This window comes from Trachinotus anak, unplaced genomic scaffold (genome assembly GCF_046630095.1).
Source record: "Trachinotus anak isolate AG129_WGS33_773 ecotype Australia unplaced genomic scaffold, CSIRO_AGI_Tana_v1 ptg000007l, whole genome shotgun sequence".
In the NCBI taxonomy this organism is placed as follows: Eukaryota; Metazoa; Chordata; class Actinopteri; order Carangiformes; family Carangidae; genus Trachinotus; species Trachinotus anak.
In genome coordinates this window covers 6,273,072-6,279,071 of record NW_027273858.1, presented here as the reverse complement: position 1 = coordinate 6,279,071, position 6,000 = coordinate 6,273,072, and the positions used below count along the sequence as shown (strand labels likewise).

The 6,000-nt window shown below is 37.6% G+C and overlaps 1 protein-coding gene across 27 annotated transcripts in view; it reads right to left on the bottom strand.

The window, feature by feature from the left end:
• Window positions 1-249: 249 nt before the first annotated feature.
• The window catches only part of camk2g2 (calcium/calmodulin-dependent protein kinase (CaM kinase) II gamma 2), a 71,221-nt gene continuing 65,470 nt past the window's right edge, over window positions 250-6,000 (bottom strand). For all 27 annotated transcript variants that reach the window (XM_071480111.1, XM_071480121.1, XM_071480112.1 and 24 more), the window contains one exon: window positions 250-5,459. The gene's annotated coding sequence lies outside the window, so the exon portion shown is untranslated. The remainder of the gene's footprint in view (window positions 5,460-6,000) is intronic.

The following is a 6,000-nucleotide window of genomic DNA, read 5'->3' as shown; positions in this document are numbered from 1 at the left end:
TAATGCTTGAATTGCATTGAATTATCGCCTAGAGCCGAAGAGCACAGACGCACAGTTGCAGGGTATCAGTATATTTTTTTGCTGTCTTAACAGCTGGCATCAACAAAATTAATGTGTATTAAGCAGCAACAAGAGAGAATTGGACACCAATGTTGACTTTTTTTTTTAAAATGTATTTATTTTTATTAAATACTTAATTTTCCAATAATAACAAAGCTATGAAGAACAACCACCCAAACAAACACTTGATAGTTTTAAATGTATGATTTTTATTAACTGTATGGTCATGCAAAAATCCAGCATCCAATTGAAACTCAGAGTATAGACATATGTAGCCCCTTTAGTATAAGGTTACAATGCAATAAATTTACTTATAAAGGGGTACATACAAGCTAAGGCTTTGACTAATCTTTTATGCATTTTAATGTGAGATAACATCACTTGATTTCGATATCTCAGACAGAACCATTTCATAACCTCAAGGATGCAAGTAACATAGAATTTCCATTTCTTTATCAAGTAAACAGTGAAAAATTACCAGAAAGTAGACATGCATATTTCTTCCATTTGTAAAACTGCATATATAGTGTTGCTGTTGAAGATTGTGGTTTTAATTATCCTTTTTCAACAATTGTTTTAAGCATTTCAAGAATCTTTTTGTCCCCTCAGTTCAGTCAGGTAATGTTTTAATCGTACATATTAGACATTTGCCAAAGTATCTGAACTATGCAGTTCATTTTAGTTTTTCAAACGTTTGCATGTTTAAAACTAAAATTTATATGAAGCAAAACAGAAAACAAGCTACTTTGTGAACAATCTTTTCTCTTGTAGGTAGTTGGTACCATCTGCCCAAAGTAATTCTGTGTGAAGTTAAGTTTATATTTGGTCTCGTATCCTATATACAACAGCAAAGCTCAAAAGTTGATACCCTGTTTTATTAAAAGGTAGTCTATTACATTACAATTGATCTCAGTGACACTTCAGCTGAAGCAGAGTTCACTCTGTAGTACGTCTATAAAGGCAAAGACAGGCCATAATAATTTTATAAGCAAATTTGCACCTAATTGTGACATTACTACTGAACACTAATGTTTAAATTGAATTTATGTGGTTTGAAGTGATCTCCAGAAGGTAATTTCAAGTGGTACAATTTTCAATTAAATTTAAAGTTTTTTTGTTTTTGTTCAGATTCCAGATGATTTAAGCATCCTGAGTCATTTTCAGAGCTAAAAGACACTCACACTTAAATTTTGTCAGTCACATGATCAGAGAAAGACAAGTTTAGATGACTGGAAGTCCCACACACCTGAATTTCCAAATATAATTTTTTAACTTGGGAGAAAAACACCTGGAGAGTTCAAAGAAGGGAATTGAAACCACATAAATTCACACAGATATTTTATAGTGAAATATTTCAGTGCAAATGCAGTGGCAGTTAAACCTGAACTTCCACTATTATCACAATTAGTTGACATTTTCTCACTTAGTTCTAGTACAGATTATATGTGCAAGTTATACGTTTTCACTGGAAAACTTTGCTGTTTTTAATAAATCAAAAATGAAATGTGTTTTGCCTCCATTGTCCAGATGTGGAGGCAGAAATCTCAATACCCAAGAAATAAAACCAAAACTGCATGGCTAGACAGCAAAACAGGGGTTAGTGAGAAAATGTCTTGAATAAATACTATTGCATAAATGTGTTGAAGAGAGATGGAGCTGGAGGGAGAAGAGTACTACAAAAAAAAACAACTTATCAGCTGAAGTTACTGAGATGCACAAGCGAGAAAAGACTAAATTTATGTTGGTAAAATTGAAATGGATGGTGATGGTTTAACGATACAACAGTGATTCCCAACATGGGATTGGGACGTTTCTAGGGGGTCATAAGGTGACTGAATGTGCCCTGTGGAGTTTTCTTGTGATCAATCTTTCTGTCTACATAAACAACAAGCAAACAAACATATTGTGTGTATCCGAACAAACTTGTCGAATACATTTCCTTCCTTAAAACATTTGGAAAGCAAACGATTCTTACAGTCTAAAACCTGCAGTGTTTATATTCATGTTAACTTGCTAGTAGTCATGGTCTTTGTCGACACATCGCTTCACTTCTCTCCCTTTACAGATCAGTGGAATAATTTAAACCCATTAGACAGTATGTGCATTGCATCACCTGCATGTGCCACACTGTAAAACATTGTGCTGCTGTTAAAAACTCCACAGGGTACCTTTAATAGGATAGGGAAAAAAATCTTAGCTTTTTTTTTTTGTGAAATTTGTGGTAATTTTATGTCTTCAGACCTCTAAAGATTATTCAAATCAAACAGACTGAGAGGAGAAAATCACTTATAGGTGGACCTGCTCACCACTGACATGTCACGTGATGAGTGGATACAGCCTCGTTTTAACCTGTGATAAGGCAAAAAGCTTGGGAATCACTGTTATACAACTATATAAGTGTAAGATGACACTGCATCAGCTTCCTATTCCCTAGACTCAGTAGACTCAAAATGGACTTCTCAGGAAAAACACAAATTTAACTAATAACATAATAATGGCTCAGTTCCACTAAGTGCCCCAGAAAGCCATAGCAGAAACCAATACCAGGCCCTTGGTACTGGCAAGACTAAATGAGACACAGCCTAAATTATTATTGTTTACACCTGTGCCTTTCCTGTTACAACATTACAACAAAACTTCTGCTCTGAAAGTCTGTTTTGCTTCATATTTGTCAAACAAAACTGCTAATTTAAACTTGACCTGACTGTGCAAATACTTTGGCAAAGTTTACCTGCATTTTACTCTTTGATTGAAACATTCCCATGACTGTGTGGTCAGACACACTCACAATGAAAGAACAGCATCTTGTCAGATTGGTGGCATCAACAAACAACTGGGCCAGTGACCACAGCACAAACAGAACTACTTAGAGCCATAAAAAACATCACATAGTTTCAGTACTGGTTTTACAACGCATCATCATCATGGTGCAAAAGTGTAGGTGGGGGGTGGGGGGGCACAGTTTTCATGGCATGTCAGATATGTTACAGCACTCAGAAAGAAGCACAGGTGGTTGATACAGTAGGACGGGCTCACATATGATTCACAACATTGTTAAAAATCTGTTCGACTCTGTCAGTGTACGTACATAGACATGATATGTGATGATTTGAAGCATCATTGTGGTTTCTGCTTGTAGGTGACCGTCAGCAACAGCCTACCTAGTGCATGAGATACGACGGAGCAGCATAGCAGAGACGTGACAGACGGCAAGCCTCATCCCTCCGCTGGTACAAAGTCACACACTCACAAAGTTTCTACGACACAGTGAAAAAACAGTGCTGCAAAGTTTAACCACCGACACTGGGATATGGTTTGTCCTCCTTACAGGGAGAATCTTTGATCTCATGTGCTTATATGATGTTGTGAATTTCAATATAATTAGCCACAGAAGAATATTGTAAGTGTTTTTGCCCCAAGATATCTGCATTGGGTGTGTATTAATCAGTGTGTAAGGGAACAATGGGCACAGTTAAAAATAAAAGGGTTGTGGCAGTCTGAACCTCCATTCAGTTCAACCCCTAATTTTTTTATAGTTCTGGCTAAAACAACTGATAAAAATATCAACATCAAAACACTAACATCTACAACATTTACAACAGAAACTGTGACAAAAGGGACCAAATCCATTGATTGCCATCAGCAAAGGTCCCACAACCCTTGAGCCTGCATAGCCCTCTTCCCATGATGCCTTGTTTTTGTCCAATCCCTCAGCTTCATTCCCTTTTTAACATGCTTTTTATAGTGCCAGGACTTCACACAGAAGTACAGCAAGCCAAGACGGACAATATACAAATTTTAAGAACATAGTCAAAACAAGTGACAGGCATAAGGGTGACATCATCATCATCATTACACAGTATGGTGCTACTAAGACAGCGATGGGGCTGGGTAGCAAAGGTCACAAGAGTAACAGATGTGCAGAGTATAAGAGGCAGGAATGATGGAAGTCAAGGGGCAGAGGTAGGGAGGAAGGGAAGGATTCTGGCGAGCATAACCTGAAGTTGCAGAAAGGTTCACTCCCTCAGAAGAGCGAACACAACAGCATCGAGTCATAAGTGTCTGTGCAGAAACAGTACAGGCCATTAGATAGTTCAAATAAATCATGCTTCACATCAAAAATACACTACAACAGACAAAATAAAACTGATAAGTTGACGTGAGGGTGCGTCCGTGCTTTTACAATAGGTAGTTTAAAGATGTGAGGAGCTTTAGACTTTGACCGATGGCGCCTCCCTGTGTTCTACTCCAAACACTGCAGGGCAGACAGATGCATGCCTTCTGCAACTTCAGGATGAGCTGGCCTGGATGTTGTGTCTAAAGCTCAAGAGAGGCTCAACCCTAAAGGCTGGAGCACAGGGACCTTGAGTGTGTGTGTGTGTGCGCGCGCATGTGCATGCATGGTGTGTGCATGTGCATGCATGGTATGTGTTTGTATTTACACCTCGGGACCTCAAAGCAGAAAAAAAAAACAACAAACACCCACACTCTCATGCTTAACTCCCATCTTTATACCCTGAAAGTAAATCCTGTTTCCCCTTTTTTCCCCCAAATATAAATATCTATTTATACACAACTCTATTAAATAAAACCCACTTTTGATTAAAAATTATTCTTTTTCAACGCAAAATACTTTAAAATACATCATTCAGGAGATAAAAATCAAACAGCTTAATAACACAATACAAAAAGACTGGAAAAAAAAAGGTCCCTTCAGTAACGTATCACATGGTCTAAACCCCTTTAAAACATTGTGTACAGATGCTCAAACCTGACACTTAAATGGGTGTTAAATTTTGATATTAAGTAGATATTAGTTTTTCCCTTTCCCATAAACCCCACCTACACATACCTGTTAACTGTAAAACAAACAACACTTCTATCAAAGTAGACATTCTGCTGCTCTCTCAAGACAAAGTTTTCCACATATTATACCACCCAACCTCCCACCCCCAATCACTATGTGTGTGAAGTGTACTGGTTTTTCTGTTGTTATATATATATATATTTTAAAAACATGTTAATACTTTTCCAGACAGCAGACAAAACAACGATGGGGAAATAAAGGCCATGGGAGAAAAGGACCAGGACAGCACCACCCCTGTGTTGCCAACAGAAGCATGCACCACCTGCAAGGGGCTGACATCAGCCGGGCCCCAACATCATCTAGCTAGGGTTGGACTGGATTGGAGTTGGTCGGTCATTCAGTCAAGCTTTTGATATATGCTTTTTTTTGTTTTTGTTTTTGGTTTTTTTGGTGTGTTTTTTTTAATGGTAATGTAATTTCCAATCTTTTGTGTTTTTACAACTTTCCAAGCAGCCTCTTCCCGGCCAAGATCCAGGTACCAATCCGCCCACGGAGAATAAATGCTCCAAACAGCTGTAAAGTTCAGGCAAAGCTGGAAAAGGAAGAATGCAATGGTTAGTGTGAAAACTGTCTCTGAGGGGTGAGTTCATCCAAACAAAAAACTTTGTCCAAGATTTGAGAAAAAAGCGTAAATTGCTTGATTCAGCCTGATGTACCTCTGTTCGTTAAGAGAGAGAAATAGTTAAAACATGTAACCGTGGCTAAAATCATAAACGTTGTGTTTGCGTATGGATCAAATAAACAAGATAAAATGTGTCAGGTTAGTGGTTAGTCTCACCTCCAGTGTTTATGCTAAGCTAGGCTAACTGACTGACTCAAGAAAAAAAAACACAAATGTTGAACTATTCCTTTAAATAACAGTACATTAATCAGTATCTGTTTGTCTTTTAAGAGTCTAAATCCTTTCATTTCCTTAAACTGGATTTCAAATGATGTTCAGAAAATTAATCTAAAGTGAAGTTAATGAAATGCTGTCTTTTTGTTACAGATTTCCGACATTCACTGTTTCACCACCAACATACAGAGATGCCTGTTTTCTCAGTTTTAAGGTGGACAGTCACTCATCAGGAAAA